We start from the raw sequence: 21,933 nt of genomic DNA on the forward strand, positions 1-21,933 counted from the left end.
GGACAAAAAAAAAAAAAGCAATTCATGAGGGAGCAAGAGAACTCATCAGTAAGCTGTCTTAATGTCAAGAGATTCATACATTGAAGAGGTGAATCACATAAGAGGAGTTTAATCCAAAATCCTCAATTATTTTGTTTGTTATGACGGAACACGAGCACAAAAAATGATTCAGTTATATTTCAATTCAGCAGACATCGTTTATATACAAATCTCGTTATGCTACCCTTCATCTGGGTTTCATGCCCACAAAAGTCGTGTGAATGGAGTTTAAATCTGGTTTCTTTAGTACTCCTGCAACATTTTCTGACTTTCTCCCTTTTAAATATATGTGATGCCTTTTTATAAGCGTCTTGTTTCTCGAAGAATCCCTTCTAGAGGGCCATGTAACAAATCTTAACAACGTAAAAGCATTTGATAGATACATTTTCTGGGTATCATGATATGTGCAACTCTTTTTTCAAACAAACTTTTTAAATGCTAATTGAATTAGCAGAACTAGAAGATGCAATTACAAATTTTTTCTCATCCTCGTGATAAAAACGACGTGAGATTCTCGAAGGAGCTAGGCAAGTGGTGGGAGCATGAGTAGTGAGTATCTTCGCTGAGCCATTTTTCCTAACGAAGCTGGTCCCAATTTTTTTCGTTTTAACAATCTCCTACAATCACTGTTATTATTCTTTAAAAATCTCACAAAATCACAAACTGTTTTTCTCTTTTACCAACAAAAAAATTAACAATTCCACCAAATATTCTGAGGATCCAGCAAAATAGAAATGACTTGCCTTTCACCTCTATGAAGAGGGATTACAACCATATGGTTCTCTCTTTGCATAAAGAGGACTTTATAATAAGTGTTGCTTTGAGATATAAAAGATAACCATCGACTATAGAAGCCGAGAAGGGTTTTGTGGCGTCTCGACAAACTAACGGACAAAAAATAGAAGCCACAAAGATGAGCCGAAAAAGAGAGAGAACTGAGCTGGAGAAACTCCCACGGCCGAGCAACCCGCGAGCAATCCAAATTGAAGAAGTAAGGCTATGTAGCGGCGGAGGGTTGGCTTCATGGAAACCCCATTGGAAAGCATAGGTCTCCGGAAGAGTGATGCTTCGATGTACACATATAAAGTCGTCGGAAGAAAGCCTTACCGGTGACAGATTCAACCGATGAAAAGGAGAAACAAATCTCACCAGAAAATAGTTTCGGTGGAGTGAGACCGAGAGGAGCCCAACGTGATAATAATATGAAGAGGATACATCCTTCAGATCTGGTGATTTCGGTGGATCGAGTGGGAGGAGAGTACTCCGCCAAGTGTTCATCACTCGACCATGAAAGAGTAAGCGTTCAGTATCTGGTCAGTTTTCTCACCGGCGCTACAAGTGACTGGCGACAATAGAGAGAGAAGAGCAAGGTCTCACTAAAAACCATGGTGGAAGCAGAGTAAAGAGATCTCGTCGGTTCACTAACGGAATGAGAGAGAGTAGAGGAAGATCTCACCAAAAACCATGGTGGAAGCAAAATAAAGAAATCTCCTTGTTTTTTTTTTTCCAACCAAACTTTTAATTTATTAAAAGAGAACTCCAAGATTGGTTGCCCAAACAGGAGGAGGGTAAGAGTTTACAAAAGAAGTTTCAGAATCATAGTTTTCGGCGAAATGTGAATCATAGTTTTCGGACTAACAGATCCGTAAGACTGGAAAAAGGCCATTCAAAAAGAGATAGAGTCGGAGAATTGTCACCGGAGAAGACTCATTTTTTAAGATGAGCGGCTATCTCGATTTCAGTGCATGAGAGAGTTTACATTAATAATAATAACTAGCTTTTGAAGACAATAATAATAACTAGCTTTTTTTTTCTTAACAATATCTTGATTTCATTAATAGCCAAAGTCCGGTTCATACAACCGGTGCCTCCTTCATCGAGTAACACCTACACGGAATACAAATATTACAAAAGTTATACAACAACATTAATGAAAAACTCCAAACCAAGTGACTAGGAGAGTGGGAGCCGGAGGAGTAATCCTTTGCTTGAGTGTGAGATGGCCCAGGTGCAATCTGAGAATGGTTTTGACTTCCAATAACAAAGGCGAGGCTGGTCTTGAGACGGCTGAGTGAAGCCTTGAGTTACGCTCCTTCCAGATAAGGTACATCGAGGCTTGATAAGCTAGCTGAAGTATTTGAGCTATGTTCTTATCTCTAGCATGATTTTTAACCACCTTGATCTATCCTCGAAACCAACCGGAGAGGAGACTTGAGCTTTATCGAGGAAGTATTGCCACACTTCTCTGGAGTATGAACAATCAAAGAAGAGATGTTGGCGAGATTCATCATGATTCCTGCAGAAGAGACATTGTGAGGGAACTGATAAGCCCCACCTTACCAGCTTGTCCCTTGTATGGAGCCTATGCCTTGCGTTGAGCCAGACTATGAAGGAGTGCTTAGGAATCCTTCCTTTGATCCAAACTGATTCATACCAATCCACTTTTTCACCTTCAGGTTATAAATAATCCCAAGTAGCCGCTGTTGAGAAGACATCGGAGGCTCGAGCTTCACTAATTTTTCAAAGAAATTGATCGTCTGCAGCTTCGTTAAGAGACTATATTATCGGTGGGGATGAGAGGCAAGCTTTAAGCAATTCGATAATGGGACTGTGACTTCGAGAATTGGATAACCACCACTGCCCCTAAAAGATGGCATCCGCAACGACAGCTGAAAGAGGCAAACCTGATACTCTTGGTCCAGAGGGACCCGTGATATCCAGCAGAGGACCCAGAGACGTCCAGTTATCTGTCCAAAATTTGCAAGTTACCATAGAGCCAAGTTCACAGACGATGAAAGGCCTAGCCAAGGGCCTAAGGTTTCAGAGGTTCCTCCATATCCAACTTCCGATAGTTGAACCATTCATACCCCATAAGCATTGGTTGCCTATTAAATTTCTTTTCACCCAAGACACCCACAAAGATCCTCCATTTGCAAAGATTAACCATATTAGTTTAAGGCCCAAAATCTTGTTCCAGTGAGCCAACCTTTTCAACCCCAGACCACCACTAACATTAGAAGTACAAACTGACTTCCAACACACTTTAGCACCCCTTGCTGAGTCCGGTGACACCTTCCATAAAAACGCATTGCACAAGGACTCTATATCCTCCATTGAACTGTTGGGCAAGATGAATATAGAAGCCCAAAAGATGATGGTAGAGTAAATTACTGATTGATTCAACTGCATAAAGGACAATCGCTTAACTGTCCAAAAGTTAAATCTACCCATGATTTTATCTAAGAGAGGCTGGTAATCATGTCTAGACATCTTTTTGGTGGATAGGGGAACTCCCAAATACTTAACTGGAAAGGACCCCTGAGCTAAACCCGCATTGTTTGCTATTAACTGGTTGGCATTAAAATTACCCCCATCCAGATACAACGTCGTTTTGGTTCGGTTAATCCCCAACCCTGACTCAATCTTAAACTCCTCAAGGATCTCCAGCATGCCTTCCAAAGAGGATTCTTGACCATCAAAAAATATCAAATATCATCCGCAAAGCTCAAGTGAGTAATCATAGGAGCTAAAAAGAGAGGATGTACCCAAATCTGCTATCTAAAGCTCCTTTATCCAATTTCTTGGAAAGAACATCCATCGCAAGAACAAAAAGCAGATACAATATAGGATTCCCTTGACGTAATCCTTTCTTGCCCAGGAAGAAGCCTATGAGCTCGCCATTAAAGGCTATACTGAATGAGGGATTGGTGAAGCACTCCTTGAGCCATCCGATAAATTGAGGAGGAAGGTCAATGGCCAACAACACATTAACCAAAAACTGACAATCTAGATTATCATACGCTTTAGCTAAACCAACCTGGAGGCATCCTCTGATGGTGGGACCAGTGACACGGAAATTGTTGACCAGCTCAGACATCAGGAAGACATTCTCACAAAGATGTCGCCCTTGAACAAAGCCTACCTGGTTTACTTGTACTGCATCAAAGATGAAAAGTTTCAATTTTTGCTTAAGGAGCCTAGCTATGACCTTATAAACAGTAGTACAACAAGAGATAGGTCAGAATAGAGGGATGGTATCGGCTCCTTGAACTTTTGGAATGAGAGTAATGGAGGTAGCATTGAAGTTTCTTGGGAGGTGACCAGAAGTGAAAAAATCTTGGACAACTTCCATCACCTCCTGGACCGCTATATCCCATGCTTCCCATAAAAACTCCATAGAGAAGCCATCGAGATCTGGTGCTTTTGACTTAGGCATTGAGACTATTGTTCTCTTAATATCTCCCACCAAAGGAAGAGTTAACAATTGAGCTGCTAACTCTAGGACATACCTGAAAGAGACTAGGTCACTAATCCCAATCACTGATAAGGGACTCACCTCCACATTCTCTGAGCCTAAGAGTCTTTGGTAGTAGGATACTAGGAGATCCTTAATTTGGTCCAAATTATATATCAATTCTCCATGTTTCTCCCCTTAGAAACTTGATACAGATTCTATATTAATTAGCACACTACAAAAAAACTATACATTGATAGCACATTATGATAGCATTATTTTCTAAAGTGCTATGTACGAAAAATTGGAGATTTTGGTTTCTATTGATAGCAATATACTAACGCTAAGATATGAAAACGCTATAAAAAAAAGACTAAAATCGCGACATTTTGTCATTGGAGGGGAAATTTTCATTAAGCGGTACATTTTCCCTCTTCTCGAAACGCGTAGGTTTTCCCTATTCGAGTGTTTCCACTGACATAACATAACACTTATGTTTTTTTTTCTAGTTCGTGTCGCTAAGTGTTTTTCTCTCTTCCCTCATCTCTTTCCACTGATATCTCCGGCGACAACACTGAAGCAATTAATCCTCTCTCTGGGCATCAGTTCGTCCTTGTCGAAGCAATAAACCATCTCGCTGGCCATAAGTTCGTCCTTACATTCTCCATATCAGCTCGATTTCATCTCGCGAGGCAAGGTTTTGTCTTTCTAGTGTTAGTTCTGTTATTTATTTTGTCGTCGACGGCGAGATTTAGGGTTAGGTTCTTTAGATTTGCTGTTTGTTTCAATTTTCCTCAGATTTAGGGTTGTGTACCAATTTTGTTCTGAGATTTAGGGTTATGTGCTTTAGAATTGTGGTTTGTAACAATTTTTCTGATTGTGCTTTAGATTTGCTGTTTATCTTATTTTCGTTTGAGATTTGGATTTGATTTAGCTTCATATATGTTCTCTTATAATTCACTTGGATTTGATTTAGCTTCATATATGTTCTCGTATGTCTACGAAGCTTTATTTTTTATTCAGGAATGTGTACTTGTTTTGATATTGTTTTCTCATTATTGGTGACAGGTTATATCCATCTAACAAGCTAGACATTTTTCTCAATTATATACAACATGTAAGTTCTATCTATCCAGTTTTGAGGTGTTATGTATGGTGGAGTTATTACATTGTTGTGGTTTCAGTTTTGTATTGAATTTTATTTGGTGGAGATATGACATTGATATGGTTTCAGCAGTTTATGTATCTGTTTATGCTTGATGTGTTTTTTATTTGGATTTCAATTATGGTTGTTGCTTCTTTCTCATAGTGTAATTGGTAAGAGAAATAGTTAGTGTTGTGACAGTATAATATGTTGCTCTAACGGTTTTATTTAAGGTGAGATCATATAATGCTGGACAAGGAATGGATGCATCTTTGCAGGTAGATCGATGTTAATTTATACATTTCTGGTTGTTGGCTGGGTTTTGGGGTATTTAATAAAGATTTTTCTTGTCATTCATTTGTAGACTTGATCCTGCTTATGAGAGAGGTGCATGGAATTTTGTTCGGGCTGCGGGTGCAGATAATGATGACAATCAGTTGATAATTTGCCCTTGCAAAGATTGTCGCAATGTAGATCGTCACTTAGGGGTTGATGTTGTTGATCATCTAGTAACCAGGGGTATGGATGAGGTCTACAAGTGCCGTAAGGATTGGTACCATCACGGAGAAGTTTACTCAGTTTCTGAATGTGATAGCAAAGTAAATCAGTGTAATGAAGAGATTGATGGGTTGTACAGAGCTGTTGAGTATTTAGATAAGGAGTTGGCTGGGTTGGATGAGTTCTCTGAAATTGTAGAGGGAGAGGACAAGAAAGAAGATGCGTTCCTGGCAAAGTTAGCAAACGTAGAAACACCTTTATATCAAAATTGTGCAAACCATAGTAAGCTATCAGCGATTGTCTCATTATTTCGACTTAAGACACAAAATGGGTGGTCTGACAGGAGCTTCAATGAGCTACTTGAGACACTGCCAGAGATGTTACCTGATGACAACGTGCTACATACATCATTGTACGATGTGAAGAAATTTTTGAAGTCTTTTGATATGGGTTATCAAAAGATACATGCTTGTATCAATGATTGCTGCCTATTCAGAAAGAAGTTGAAGAAGCTTGATAGGTGTCCACATTGCAATGCTTCAAGGTAGAGGTTAACAAGGAAACTGGTGAAGTAAAGAAAGGTGTCCCACAGAAAGTTTTAAGATACTTTCCAATAATTCCAAGGTTTAAGAGGATGTTTAGGTCTGAGGAAATGGCCAAAACCTTAAGGTGGCATTCTACTAACAAGAGCAAGGATGGAAAACTCAGACACCCTGTAGACTCTGTCACTTGGGATCAAATGAGTGACAAATATCCTCTATTTGCTGCTGAGGAAAGGAACTTGCAGATTGGGTTCTCCACAGATGGGTTTAATCCGTTTAACATGAAGAATAGTCAGTATAGTTGTTGGCCTGTCTTGTTGGTAAACTACAATCTGCCTCCACACCTATGTATGAAGAAGGAGAATATTATGCTCATCTTGCTCATTCCTGGTCCACATCAGCCTGGTAACAGTATTGACGTCTATTTAGAACCCCTTATAGTGGATCTAAACTATTTGTGGAACAAAGGAGAACCAACATATGATGCATTTGGTAGATCTGTGTTTACGCTAAAAGCAATGCTTCTGTGGACCATTAGTGATTTTCCTACCTATGGGAATCTTGCTGGATGCAAAGTGAAGGGAAAAATGGGTTGTCCCTTGTGCGGTAAACACACAGACAGTATGTGGCTTAAGTTTGGCAGGAAGCATGTTTACATGCGTTATAGAAAGGGTCTTCCACCAGCATATAGGTATCGGGTTAAAAAAGCTTGGTTTGATGGACACGCAGAACATGGGAGAAAGTCTAGGATTTTATCTGGTCAAGATATTTCCCATATCTTGAGAAACTACAAAAATAGTTTCGGGAATTTTAAAGAATCTGCGAGAAAGAGAAAAAGAACTCCATGTGTTGAAGAAGAACATGACAGTGAGGGTTTATCTAGTGACTCTAAGGAAGATGAAGAAGAGAATGTAGACGAAGAGGAGTTGTCCAGATTGAAGAAAAGGTCAATATTCTTCAATCTACCGTATTGGAAGGTATGTTATTTGCACCCTATTATATTAAGTAATTTTAAGAATCAATTTGAAGTAATTTTCTTAAGTATTGGTTTTGATTGAATTGTTTTTATGATTCAGGAACTGCCTATAAGGCACAATTTGGATGTCATGCATATTGAGCGAAACGTGGCTGCTAGTATTGTCTCAACATTATTGCATTGTGGGAAATCAAAGGATGGTTTACATACTCGTAAAGATCTGTAACATCTTGGTATTAGGAAAGATTTGTACCCTAGTACCAAAGGTAAAAGAACTTATCTTCCAGCAGCTTCGTGGTCTTTATCTAAGACAGAGAAAAAGATATTCTGCAAACGCCTATCTGACATCAAGGGGCCTGATGGGTATTGTTCAAATATATCAAGGGTTGTATCATTAGAAGAGTGTAAGGTAACATGTCTCAAATCACATGATTATCATGTGTTGATGCAACAGCTCCTCCCAGTTGTACTCAGAGGTTTACTACCAAAAGGTCCTAGGATTGCAATCTTTCGTTTGTGTTCATTCTTCAACCACTTGTGTCAGCGAGTTATTGATAGAGAGCAGATTTCAGTAATTGAAACTGAAGTTGTCGAAACTCTGTGTATGTTTGAAAGATATTTTCCACCAAACTTCTTTGATATCATGGTTCATTTGGTCATACATCTCGGAAGGGAGGCTAGACTAGGTGGTCCAGTTCAGTTTCGTTGGATGTACCCTTTTGAGAGGTATTGTGTTTTAGTATTCTATATTTTAGACTATGTTTATCTTTTAAACATCTGCATTTCAACTTGGTTGTTACTACATGATGCATGCAAGTATATGAAAGTGCTAAAAGACTTTGATAGAAACCCAACAAGACCAGAGGGTTGTATCGCTGAGTCCTATATAGCTGAAGAATGTGTGAGGTTCTGTAGTGATTTTCTTAAGAAGACAATAAGTGTAGAAGAAAAACAAGATAGGAATACTGAGTATGACAGCAACTCTATCATGGAGGGGCGTCCAATATCAACAGCCACATCATTTACTCTATCTGATATGGAGAAGAAAATAGCACATCTTGCTGTCATTCAAAATTCGGCTGTCGTGGACACATATGTCGAGTAAGTTGTGAAATTATAACTGATTTGGTCATTTGTATAACATACTTGTTAAAACTTTCAACTGATTCCTTTACTTCTTTTAAATAAGCTTGCACCTACAATATCTACAAAACTCAAATGCAAGATGCAGACGCGATGCAACAGTTTTATGGCGTACTCATACTCAGAATTTTGCAGCTTGGCTAAAAGAACAGGCAACTATTTCTTACTCTTTCTTAATATTATGTACTGATCATGGGATTTATTAAGAATATTTTATTCATTTAATTTATATTATGTAGATACCTATTGACTCATAACACCATGACGAAAGACTCAAATGGTTGGCATATGGTCCCCAGACAAGTGCTAGGTCATATACAGGTTACATAGTGAATGGACAATGGTTTCACACTGCTTCAGTTTCTAGGCTGTGTCAAAATAGTGGGGTTTTCTATGAAGCAACAACAGTGTGTAGAGCGAGTGCAAATGATACTTCACAAGTTGTTGATTTATTTTCATACTATGGGAGAGTAGTAGACATTATACTGTTGGATTATAATGTCTTCTATATTCCTTTATTCCGGTGTCAATGGACAGTGAGAGGTAAATGAGTAAAAGTAGAAGATGGGTTCACACTAGTTAACTTGAATCAGAATCAAGTTTCTTTTATGAGGGATCCATACATATTGGCTTCTCAGGCTAAGCAAGTATTTTACTCAAAGGAGAGTGATGAATCAGGTTGGTCTGTTGTCTTGAGAGGTCCTTCACGGAGATACAGTGAGGAAGAGGAAGAAGATGGGGACGCGCATATTGGACCATTGCCATCAACTATTCAAATGGATGTTCAGTTAGATGAAGAAGAATATTCTCAAAATGCTCAGCCTGAATGTGATGGCATATATGTGTGATATGAGTTTGTGCTTTTTGTCTGATTGGTTTCGTCTTTGTGTGTATTTTTGTCTTGTTCTGTGTATGTATCTTATCTGATTGTTTTTTACTGTCTTTAGTGACATGTTAGTAATGTTTATGTTATTTTTCAGGTGAATTAAGATGGGTAAGAGAAAGACTAAGAATACGAAGAAGTCTAAGAAGAAAGACCTTGAAGAGCCAGAATATCTGGGTATGGTGCATCCTCAGACAGTTGGAGGTGATGAAGAAAGAGTGGCTGCTGAGGAGAATGTGGTCCAGAATGAGGCTGCAGATCCACCTAACGAGGTCCAGAATGAGGTTGCAGATCCACCTAACGAGGGTGTTGAAGAGGAAGAGCCTGTTGGTGAGGTTCAACAGTCACAAGAGAATGAGATTGCAGATCCACCTAAGCGTAAAAAACATAGAGGTCCAGCTAAGATGAAAAACATAGCCAAAGATCCAAATGTTCGTGAAAGAGTTGACTTTAATGACATGGGATAGCCTATTGGTCCAGGATCAGTAAAGTTGTCGTCTTATCTAGGTCCATTAGTGCGGGAACATGTTCCTGTCACCGTTGATGATTGTAGGAAAACCAGTGACGAAGTCAAAACTGTTCTGTGGAAATCTGTTCAGGTCACCTTCTTCTTTACACTCTCATATGTCAATATTTTATATATGTTATGTTTTGATTATTAACTCTGATAATTATATGTAATATAGGCAAGGTTTGAGGTTGATGAAGAGTTTCAGAAGAATGTTGTGATGGGGCAAATGGGATGTCTTTGGAGGGCTTCCAAATCACGACTTGTCTCATTGATAAGGAGTAAATCTACTAATCAAGAGAGGATGAATCTGCGACCAAAGAATGTTTCACCAACAGAATGGCGTAAATTTGTTAAGATCAATACCAGCTTAGCCTTTGCAGCTGTTAGTGAATCCTACAAGGAGAGAAGGCGACAACAAATACCTCACACTTGTAGCCGAAGAGGAATGGTCATGCTGGCTGAAGATATGGTAACATCTATTACCTTTATTATGATAAGAACTCTATACAAGTCCACCATGTTAATTTACCCGAGTTATTTATTTAACAGAAACAAGAGAGTTCAGAATCATCACAAGTGACTAGGCTTAAGGTCTGGGTAAAGTCACGTACCAAAAAGAATGGAACCCCAGTGAACACCCAAGCAGCTGAGAAATTTGTAAGTTATTGAATTTCCCTCACATGAGTTTTCGTTTAGTATTTGTTCTCAATTACCCACTCTATATATGTATGTTTCCTAAATGATGCAGAAGAAGGCAGCTCAACTGGTTGATCATGCTGCTTCGTCAAATTCAACAAACCCACTAGAAGACAACCTAGCACAACTATTAGGACTTGATAATCCAGGTCGTCTGAGGGCAATGGGTAGAAGCATGAGTAAGACCAAGTTAGCTTGTTTTCAAGTTAAGAAAAAGTTTATGGCTGAGATGGAAGAAAAACAGTATCAGTTAGTTTACATGAATTGGAAGACGAGATTGCTAGAATTAGACAGGTTAGTTAAACTCACATAGTTGTAAATATCTTCATACAATGTTTTATTATATGTTATTCTAACTTTGTTTTATTTGTGACAGAGGCAAGAACCTGAAGTTAGTGAAAACTCAGCTCCTGCAAGAGCCAGAGTAAGCTAATTTGATTTGAGATTAGTTATTTGTGTTCATACGAATTCTCACATTGTCAATAAAATTATTGTAGAGTGTTAACACGCAAGAACGTCGTCATTGTGTGTTGGTTGACTGGTCTAGTACTGATGAAAATGTGGCTGAGGAACTTCTTTTATTATCTGATCCGAAGGACTTCGTGAATGACATCCCCTTGGGCCCTTTTGCTGTTAAAGTTTTGGTTGAGAAAGCAATAAACACAGAAGCCTTTCTTTGGAGACCTTCAATAGGGATGTTTAATGTTGAGCAAGCTGTTGGTGAAATGATTGCATGGCCTGAAAGTAAATGTGTTCTTATTGACCAGATGGGATTTTATGCTGAAGAGATTCCTCTTAGGGTAAAGTTTCTTATACAAAACCATATTTCTTATGGTTTTTGAGTTTATTATTTTCTGCATTTGATAGAGCCCAACAACAGATTGTTTGAACAAGTGCAAACTGCTGGACTGGTCTGGTAGAACTGATGGAGTTGTGGCTGAAGGCTGTTGGCAGTGTAATGAACCAAAAGCGTTGGTTAATGATATCCCTCTTGGACCAAATGCAGTCAAATTCTTTGTCGATGTGGTACATGGAGGAGATACATTCCTGTGGAGGCCTACGCCACAAATTAGATACCTTGGGGACTCTGTGAAGTCATTCGTAGCATGGTCTGCCAATAAGTGTGTTTTAGAAGATGCATCAGAATCAACTTTCCAAAGGTCTCCTACATCATCTATAAAAGCACCAAGTCCTAAAACTGCATCAAATGGTAAAAATTCTGCATCTCAAGGTTCTAACACTCCAAAAGCACCTGTAAAGATAAATCCACCACTTTCTCAGTCCCCACTCCAAAATTCTCAGGTACTTTTTCATATGGTATAAAGTGGCTCTTATTTTTCTGTTATTCGAACTATAATATAATGGTTTCTTTTGTAAATATTGTAGAATGATATTGTCAAAGAAAATCAGAAGTGCAAGTTAATGGAGATTAGCGGAAAGAATCAGGTGGTTGCTGAAGGACGTTGGGCTTCAGACAACCCATACCAGACTATTCATTTTGTTCCCTTATGGCCTAATGCAGTTAAGGTTTGGGTTGACATAGTGAAGGTGAATGTTGCCGCAGTTTGGAGGCAGTCGGGTGAAATTGAATGTATGGGAGATGCAATTGGGACATTCATTGCATGGCCAAAGGATAAAGTGATATTGTGTTAAAACTTATCAGGTTTATTCTACTATTGTTTCTGTTTGATCTAAGGCTTGAATGGTGAATTTGAATTCTGTAATGAATTGTTGGATTGGTAAGTGCTGCAACAAACCAATTAGTAACACTTTCCCAACGCTATAATGAAACAAATATAGCATCAATACCGAAAGCTTTCACAAAATAGCATAATCAATAGTAAATACAAACCAGTATTATATAACAAATATAGCGTCAAAACGAAAAGCTATCATAAAATAGGCCATCCATAGCAAATTGAAAAAATGTTATTGTATAGAACTTACAGCGTTAATAAAAGAAGCTATCATAAGAAAGACCAATTAATAGCAAGTCAAAATAAACGCTATCATATATTTAAAATAAGATAGCAAACCCAAAAACGCTATAATATGTGTGCGACCTATTATAGCTGCCGCTAACATAGCGTTTGATATCGTTATTAATGACATATAATAGCATTTCTCTATTGCTAACAAAACCTATATTTCTTGTAGTGGCAATAACCGACTTGAAGAAGAAAGCTGTATTTGCATCTCCTTCAGCCAACCACCGCACTATAGACTTCTGTCTGTAGAAAGACTCCTAAGCAATTAAGAAATTCCATTTCTTTCTCTCTACAAACTCCTCTCTAAATAAGGAATCTGACGGTGATCGGAGCAAATCAACCTGAATGGATTCAAGATGAGCCAAAGAATCCTTAGGGGCTGTTATTGGATTCTAATTTATAAAGATTTTTGAAGAGTTCAACAAAATCATTGAAAGTGAATAACTGAAAGATAGTTAAAGATTGCTAGAGAGTTTTGTTGATTAGTTTTCTAAAATTTTGTAAAGTTCTCCAAACAATCTCTGTATTTTTGTGATACTTTCCATGACTTTATTTTGTAAAGAAAGTGTCAGAGATCATGAACCAATAACATAATAATTGAAAACATTAACAATCCTAGATTCTTTTGTTTTGTTTTAAATGAATAACACCAAACTTTTGTTAAGATTTTAAATGACTTTTTACAAATCACAAACTAATAACATTAAACTTTAACAGAGTTTAACAAAATCTTGATCTAATAACAACAGATTTTACATAACATTTAAAATCTTTAAAATTCTATTCAAATCTCAAACCAATAACCCTCACTTAGTCTTGTGTTGGATATTACTAAAGCCCTCCCTATTAAACTGCTTGCAAGCTGCTTAAACATTCTTCATTTTTTGAGCCATGGTAAATAAAGCAGAGCCTGCCCCACTTTGCTCCAACAAGGCTGCAGCGATAACCTCCTTGAACCTGGGATGAGTGGATAGGAACAAGAAATACTTGAAGGATTTCTTACTACTCTGAATATGGGAAGAGGTGTGCACCAGAATAGGAGAATGGTCTGAATCCCTAGGAGGATCATAAATAGCTATAGCTTCCGGGAATGTGTCCCTCTAATGATCATTCCCTAAAACACTGTCTAGCTTTCTCAATACTGGATCTTCCGGCTGGTTATTCTTCCACGTATAAAATGCTCCTCTACTCGTCAAATCTGACAAACCATTCTCTACCAAACAGTGGTTGAATTCTGACTTACCTGTTAGAGGCAAGGGATGAGAAAGCAATGAATAATGTTCATTAGCTGAGATAATCTGGTTGAAATCTCCCATAACCATCAAAGGAGACCCCCTTGCATGAGAGTTCTGAGCTATCCTTGTGATATCCACCCAAAGGTCTCTTCTCTGGAGAAGAGTGTTATAGCCTTAAACAAATGCTACTGGAAAATTTTCTTTCGACTCCGGTATGTAAACCCCGCAAAGCATAACCTGAGCTGATTTATAATAACATATGACAGATACAGATGGATCTCAAACCACCAAAATTCTGCCATTCTCTGCAAACTGGTAGTTATATTCTCCCCTCCACCCTCGAAAGGAGGCCCGTAAAATTTGATCTGCATTCTCCTCCGAGACATGCATCTCCAAAAAACTACACATAACTGGCTTATTTCTGGACATCCAATTTATAACAAATCTTTGTCTAGAGAAGCTGTTTAAACTCCTACTATTCCAACAAAAAACCTTCGTCATCTAGAACCCAAAAGTGAAGGTAGAGCTACTCTCTTTCAAGGATTAGCAGCCACTAACCGGGGAACTACCCCGATTAGGCTGAGAACCTGATGCAGGAGGCGAAATCCGGTACTTCTCTGGACAAGGCTTCCTAAACTGAAGCTTATTAGCGCTCCTTTGTATTCCTAACTGTTTCGTAGTCTCCATCTTAGCAAACTTACGAGCACTCAACGCTCCCGGAAACCCACATTGCATATCCGCTACACCCTAAGCTTTCTTTCCCTTGTTCTTTTTCTTGCAACAAACTTCAACCCAATGGTTCTCTAGAGGAAGCGTCTCTTGCTGTTCCTTTGAACCCCAAACTCTTCACTTCTTCCCTCTCATCTGAGACGGGACGTTATGCAACTCTGCCCCAGTCGGCACCGTAGTGAGTTCATGTACCTGGAGAAAAGCATCAATCGACCAAGAATAGAAGTTGAACGCACAATTCCCAGCTTTCCATTACCCCACTTGCAGAACCCAATCCCTAGTCTTCACACAAGGTATCAAAATGAGGCACGACGTGTCCGAAACCTGACGAATGGTTATGTTATCATATTTCCCCTAGACAAGGTTGAGATCGAAGTAAATTTTTGCCGAGAGAGGAATCAACCCATGAAACTTAGCCACAATGTGACCCTTCAATTTATCAGCAGTAAAATCGAGGGCGGAGCTTGGACAACCGGAATCCATTTCCAATAGTTATCGGCAAGTCAATCTTCTTAAGGTTCCTTAAAGATGCCTTAAACCGCTCTGTTTGAGTTGGTATTGTGGAATTAGGTAAATTCTGAGATATCCGAGTCGAGAGGTTAGAGATCTGAAAAGGAACCAGATCCAAATTAGAAAGAAGATCTGGATCTGGAACTAGAGCCAGAATAGTGCAAGATGAAAAGATCCAATATCCTGGAAAAAACTGAAGAGAAACCGACTAAGAAAAAAAAAAAGGGGGTGAAAGAAGAATATTCTCGGCGAATGGCGTAAAACCGAATTCCGGCGAAAAATTTATGGAGAAATCGCCTTAAAAACTCTCAGACACGCAAACTAAGAAAACCTAGTATAATAGATTGTTTTCCTTATATATTTTTGTTCACCGAGTAGTGTATATATATCCGCGGTGGTTAATTATTTACTGGAATGTGTGTTAACATCAACCTTTGATATTTGTTACATGAGCTCGATATGGAATATCTCTAACACTGGGTTAAATTAAACACATGTTTCGTCATTGCATCGTCCGTTGCCTGTAATCTGTCGGCAAAAACATTGAAAAGCTAAACACCCGACCGCACAAACGGTCCAATACCATCAAACATCATTACAAAACAAATTTTATAATTTTATAAATTTGTCATGTAACCAATGTTGCAAGTTGGCATGTGTCCTAACTACTTAACCTGTCAGCGACTCAAGAAACCAAGCAGCTTCCACTAGCAACACCATAATCCGTGTCTCTCTATACCGCTCCTCTATATAAGCACAAACATGGGAAGATATTTAGATTTAAGGAAAATCTCCAAGCTTCTAAAGGTTACGTGCTGAGAAAGAAAGTGGTTCTCTTATAATTTTTACTTATACGATGAATGGAGAACTAGTGAAAGGAGGTTCTGGTGTTTCCGTGAAAAGAAGAAGACAAGGAGATCATTCTGGAGAACTTAGGATGATCCCAAAACGCGGGCAGATCAAATCGCGGATAGCTGCAACCGCTTTGCACTCTATTATTTCGGTTTTATCTAGGTCTAGATGATGATGTTGATAATGATGATCACTAGTTCATCATCTTGTATGTTATGTTTAGAGATCTAAAGATCCGTATGTGTGTTATCTTTTCTTTGCTTTACACATAACCATATAAATAATCCCATGTGGTGATGAGTGTTTGGATCGTGATTATGTTTTCTAAAAATCATTTTAGTTATGTTATTTTGAATGGTTCATCCAGGTGCCTCGTTTCTATACCGTCGTCTTAGAATAAATAGATTCGACAGAGTCAGCAAATAATACAAAGACGTTGAAAAAACATACAAGATTCGTCGGAAGCACATGCATGTAAATATGATATATATGTTGATCGACAGACACAAATGAAGAAATTAGTGTATTTTTTATGATAAAGAAAAAACATGTTGCTTCCTAGACTCCACACAAACCGCCACTATGTCTGCGACAATTGCAATTATTAAATTGTATGCTAAATAAGAAATTTATTGATTTTATATTGGCTTCTATATATATATATATAGAATAAACAATATATTAAAATATTTTATGTAATATATAAGGTTCAAATATTTTATTACATTATTTGAATTAGTAAATCGTTTTGAGTATAAACTTGTTATTATTTAAAATACACTATAGACTAAAAATCTTTCTCTATAAATTAATATTAAAATTAATCTATCCATTTAATAAAATTTGAACAATATTTGGATTCATCCTTAGGGGTGAGCTAGGGGTGAACCCCTTTGTTCACCCCCTCTAATGTTAACCAATAAAAATATGCTACCTAAGACTAAATTTAAACCATATATTGAATGAAAAAATAAAACAAAAGCTGTATTATTTTGTTTGACGTTGTTAACGTCGTTGACGTCTCCCATCTTTTACATTTTTTTTTCTCGGCCTCCTGTCTTTTAGTTTTTACAAATATTTAAATGAAGATTTTGTATTTACAAGTATTGTTCATTAATCATTATGAACACAGATTTTGGACGTTACTCATCTCTACAATCCAGTAATTTTTTTTTTCTTGTCAGTATATACATGTACGCCTAAGCCAAAAAAAAAAGCACATTTGAAAGAAAATAATAAAAAGAAGATCATTGTAGAATAAAATAATACTAATGTACTTTTGCAAAAATGTGATTTCATAAAGGAAAAATGAAAAGTGATATAGCTTTATATGATTTTGGGAAAAAAGAAGTGGTATAGCATAACATTAAGATGGACCACCATAACTCTTGTCATATTCCTACAAAATATAAGACTTCAAATTAATAATAAAAATGACAAATAATTTAAGAACATAGAAATAGTAAAAATGAATTGTTTACCTTGAACACTTGTGAGATAAATGACTCATGATGTAAGGTCAGACTAGTGGTAGTAACAGATAATTGAGTATCTGGAGTAAGAGTAGTGTCCTATAGCATTTATCATTTTATTAAATGTTAATATACATATATATATATATATATTTATATTTATATTAATAAGTGAATATATATGTAATTATATTAATAAGTGAATATATATATATATATATATTTATATATATATATATATATTTATATTAAAAAGAAAAAATATATATCAAATACCTGAAATGATAACTTTTTTTTTGCTGTATCATTACTTGATGATTTTGATGTACGTCGATTTTTTACTTCAAGAACATTCAAGTATCGATCATGGGGACCAACTTTTTGGTTCTTTGGTCGTCCAACATAAGCTTTTCTTTTTATTCCACGTGCATTTGGAACTTCCTTGTCTTCTACTTCTTCTTCTTCTTCCACAAGTCCAACATCTGAGCTTTGGGGCATCCATGCATTAGCTTTCACAAGTTCTTTTTCTTTTCCTCCAATTTTCTAAGCAATTGAATGGCATCTTCATTTGCGCACAACGTCAACTCTATATGATCAGCAGCAACAGATGCAATTTCACGGAAAGTACGACATATATGGCTGTATCGCCTTCCAATCGATTGCTTCTCTGTTTCATTAAGTGTCTTCGGATGATAATAAGATATTCTTCGTGTTTTTGCCTCTTTGCTCCATCGAGTTAGAATGTATGTAGATGGAATTCTTCTAACATTTTTTTTGTCCAGCACTTTCAATGCATGACGACATAAGATCCCAGCAAAAGAAAACTTCATGCAACCACAATGTATTGTTTGGCTTATATCATCATAATTAACCAAATGCTCTCGTGTCACACCACGATAAGATACTTTGTATTCATACACCATCTCAGACTTATTGACTTTTGTAGCAACATAATCACCGATAACTATATATTGCCTCTGGAACAAGCTAAAAACTTCAGGCGTATACACTTCCTGTGCATGTTGCAACATTTCTACATAAGCACATAATACCGGCAAGGTATGCATCATATTGAAGTCAGCAATCAATTCTTTGTATCTTCGATCATCCAACACTCTCTCATAGTGTCCAAAGAAGCACAACAAGTTATAATTACGCTTCAACTATTTTTTCAATATATTATTCATACTTTCACTACGTTGTGTGCTCACCATATCTGCTGTAAAAGTATGACGTCCATATACCATTGCCCATTTTTCTTTGAGCTCAAACAAATTCTTCAACCATTTATCCTCCGTCAATTTATGCTTCCCGAGCATATCACTCCATGCCAATAACCAATCTTGTTCTTCCTCATGGTCATATACACACTTACTAAAGTCCATGGCAAATTGTTCTGCTCCATGAAATACATGACTCAACTTCTTTCCTATACCCCTCCTTTGAGCAAACATAACGAAGCCTTACTACCTTCTCTTTTTTTATCGTCCTTCGTTGTTTCCTTACGTCAAAACCATGACTGCCTCCATACTTTTGGTAAGTTGTATGCGCAGTCTCATCAGAGCTAAACTCCATGCCAATACATAGTTCATCTTTCAGCTTTTGATGCACCATATATCTCGAACATATATCTCCTAGTAAATATACTTAGAAAAAAACTCTTTTAATTGATGTTTACGTCTTACCTTGCGGAATTAGTACGTCTTTGTTAACATCCACCAAATCCAGACTTCAATATATCCGGATCAACACACAACAGAGAAAAAGATGACCTGAAAAACCTAATCCATAAATATTTTAATATAGAAACTCACACATATGTATCGATTACAATACCTCTATTTTTCACCACTAATTTTTAAAAATATATTAGTTTAATAATGATAAGAGAATCTGAAACTACTTCATATTGGCACCCAAAACAAAAAAGAGAATCTGCGTAACTTCACCTGACAAGTTGATGTTTGTATAACACTGAAGTTTTCCTTCTTCTAGATGTCTAAATTGATATTATCTCTGTCTTCCTCTGTAAATTTGTGAAAAACTTCTGATTAGCGTTTGTTACGAAGAACCCAATAAAGAATAAAAAGAGAAAGTATCCAAAGCTTAATCAAAACAAAAAAGTATCGATGAAGTAGACCTACCGATTAAAGATGAACAAAAACCCTAATCAGTAATAATAGCCTAAAACTATTGTATAATATATATATATAAGACAGGGGGCCGAGAAAAAAAAAATGTAAAAGATGGGAGACGTCAACGACATTAACGACGTCAAAACAGCTTTTGTTTTCTTTTTTTATTTCAATATATGGTTTAAATTTAGTCTTTAAGTGGCATGTTTTTATTGGTTAACATTAGAGAGGGTGAACAAAGGGGTTCACCTCTAGGGGTGAACCCAAGTATTGTTCATAAAATTTCTACAAGTAACAAATATGTTAAATCTCAATATTATTAATTTATAGAAGTTTAAGTAATATGTCCAACCTATTGTCTCTTTTTTTCCCTTGGAAGGGATTTATATAAGAGTTGCTCATAGCTTAACAAGATTAAGCTGTACCGATTCAGACTTTTATTCAGCTACTTGTAATCCGTCTATCAGGCTTATGAACAATTAGTTTGTTGATCACCAAGTTAATAAAATATTAATTTTGACGAAATATATATATATATATATATATATATATATATAAGGCTTGAACAATTTATTTGTGCTTTATATTAAATGCAAAATGAAGAGATCCAATTTTCCTTTGTTGTTAGCTTCTCGGTCGCAACATCACTCAGTGCTGAATCAACTACATAATGATAATATTTGCAGGTACGCAAAGCCATGAATCTTTCAAACCGTCGAGGGCAAGACTAAGCTTATGCGTTGTAACATATAGTTTTTACTAACTCAATGATGTGAGAAAGGCAGAAAGCATATCTCAAACATCAAAAGAATGCGAGTTCCTTTGTTGAGTTGCAAATTTGTATCCTTTTGTTGCAAATGTTAGATTTAACGGAAAACATCACAAAAATATTGAAGAAAGTTTGAGGGCAAATGTTTTAAAATATTATATATAACAGACGTTTAGAAAAGAAAGAAAATAGAAAGTTAGCTCACTCGTTTAGTGGACCACTTAAATTATTCCTTTATTTTTTTCAATAATTTAACAATTTAACATAACTTAACTATGAAACTTTTTATAGTTAGAAAACGATTATGGATTTATGTTTTAAAATGAACGAACTGAAAAATTACCATTTTTATTTTGGAAAGAAGAAGGAAAATATTTGGTGGCAAAATGAAATAATTTTTGTGTGATTTTGAAAAATAATGTGTAAAAATATAAAATTCACAAATTATATATATTGAGCTTAACAACATGTTGTTTGTAAAAACACAATGTATTACAAAAAAGCATGTTAAGATATAAATAAAATTGTGTAATATATAAAATTTAAAGTTTATGTTATCCGGTGTAGAAGAGATTAACTATGAATCGAATCTTGATTCAATTATGACAAAAAAGGGTTTATACAAAAACACTACAAGAAAATATGCGTTTAGCGACTCCATTAATAGTTGCTAATATTGGAGTCGCTAAACAGTTGCAAACACCTACTTTGCGACTAATAAACGACTATTTTAGATGGTCGCAAAATTTACGTGTCTCAAAATGGTCACAAATTTACGACTGAATTATGACGCCGTTATAAAGTCGCCAATAAGCGATTCTTTACAGACTCTTTATATTTGGAACCTTCGCTCGTAAACGTAGTTACAAATCAGTCGCAAGTTAGTGATTAAATTGTGTGACCATTTTAAGACTCCTTAACTGTCGTCACAAAGTAGTCCTCGTATATTAGTTAGCATTTTGCCACTAATCTGATAGTTTCATAGAAATAAATTTGGTCGCAATTTGGTGACATTTTGGCATATAATAAACCTATTTTATTATCAAATTTGGAATTAATCACAATAAATTAAAATTGAAAACCAAATCATTAAGAAAGATATCATAATCATTCTTAAACAAAAAGATTAGCATGATTGTATTAACCAAAAAGATCATCCTAAAGCAAAACAAGTAATAAAATCAAAAAAGCAATTCATGTTTTTTAAGAAAAGATAATGTTTAGAACTTGGAGTAACTGGAGAAAGGGATGTGGTGGCTGTTGTTGTGTCTAACGTGGTGGCTGGTGAGTACCTGACACGGTGGCTGGTGGTATGATGTCTTCAGGTGCGGTTGCTGGTGTTGTTGATGGTACAGTTGGTCGCAAGGAAACCATAAAAGTTGCAAATCCTGGATCTTTATCTTTCATGTAGCTAACAAGGTCATCGGTCTTCATTTGATATTCTTGATGTTCTTTATCACGTCAGGCATTCTCAGCATCTAGATGAGCTATCTTGCGGCGAAGTTGTTCTTGAAGCTGGAGAAGTGTTGGTGTTGATGAAGAAGATTCTGCATAGCTTTCTTTCCTTTTCCCTTTCC

The 21,933-nt window shown here is 36.6% G+C and overlaps 3 pseudogenes; 2 read left to right on the forward strand and 1 right to left on the reverse strand.

The window, feature by feature from the left end:
• The first annotated feature begins 5,663 nt into the window (after nucleotides 1-5,663).
• LOC104709653 (uncharacterized) lies at nucleotides 5,664-9,424 on the forward strand (annotated as a pseudogene).
• Nucleotides 9,425-9,566: 142 nt separating this feature from the next.
• LOC147940252 (uncharacterized) lies at nucleotides 9,567-12,319 on the forward strand (annotated as a pseudogene).
• A 5,106-nt stretch (nucleotides 12,320-17,425) lies between these two features.
• LOC109125957 (protein FAR1-RELATED SEQUENCE 5-like) lies at nucleotides 17,426-18,906 on the reverse strand (annotated as a pseudogene).
• Nucleotides 18,907-21,933: the final 3,027 nt, after the last annotated feature.

The sequence above is a fragment of the Camelina sativa genome, chromosome 8 (genome assembly GCF_030686135.1).
Source record: "Camelina sativa cultivar CO46 ecotype springtype chromosome 8, ASM3068613v1".
NCBI lineage: Eukaryota > Viridiplantae > Streptophyta > Magnoliopsida > Brassicales > Brassicaceae > Camelina > Camelina sativa.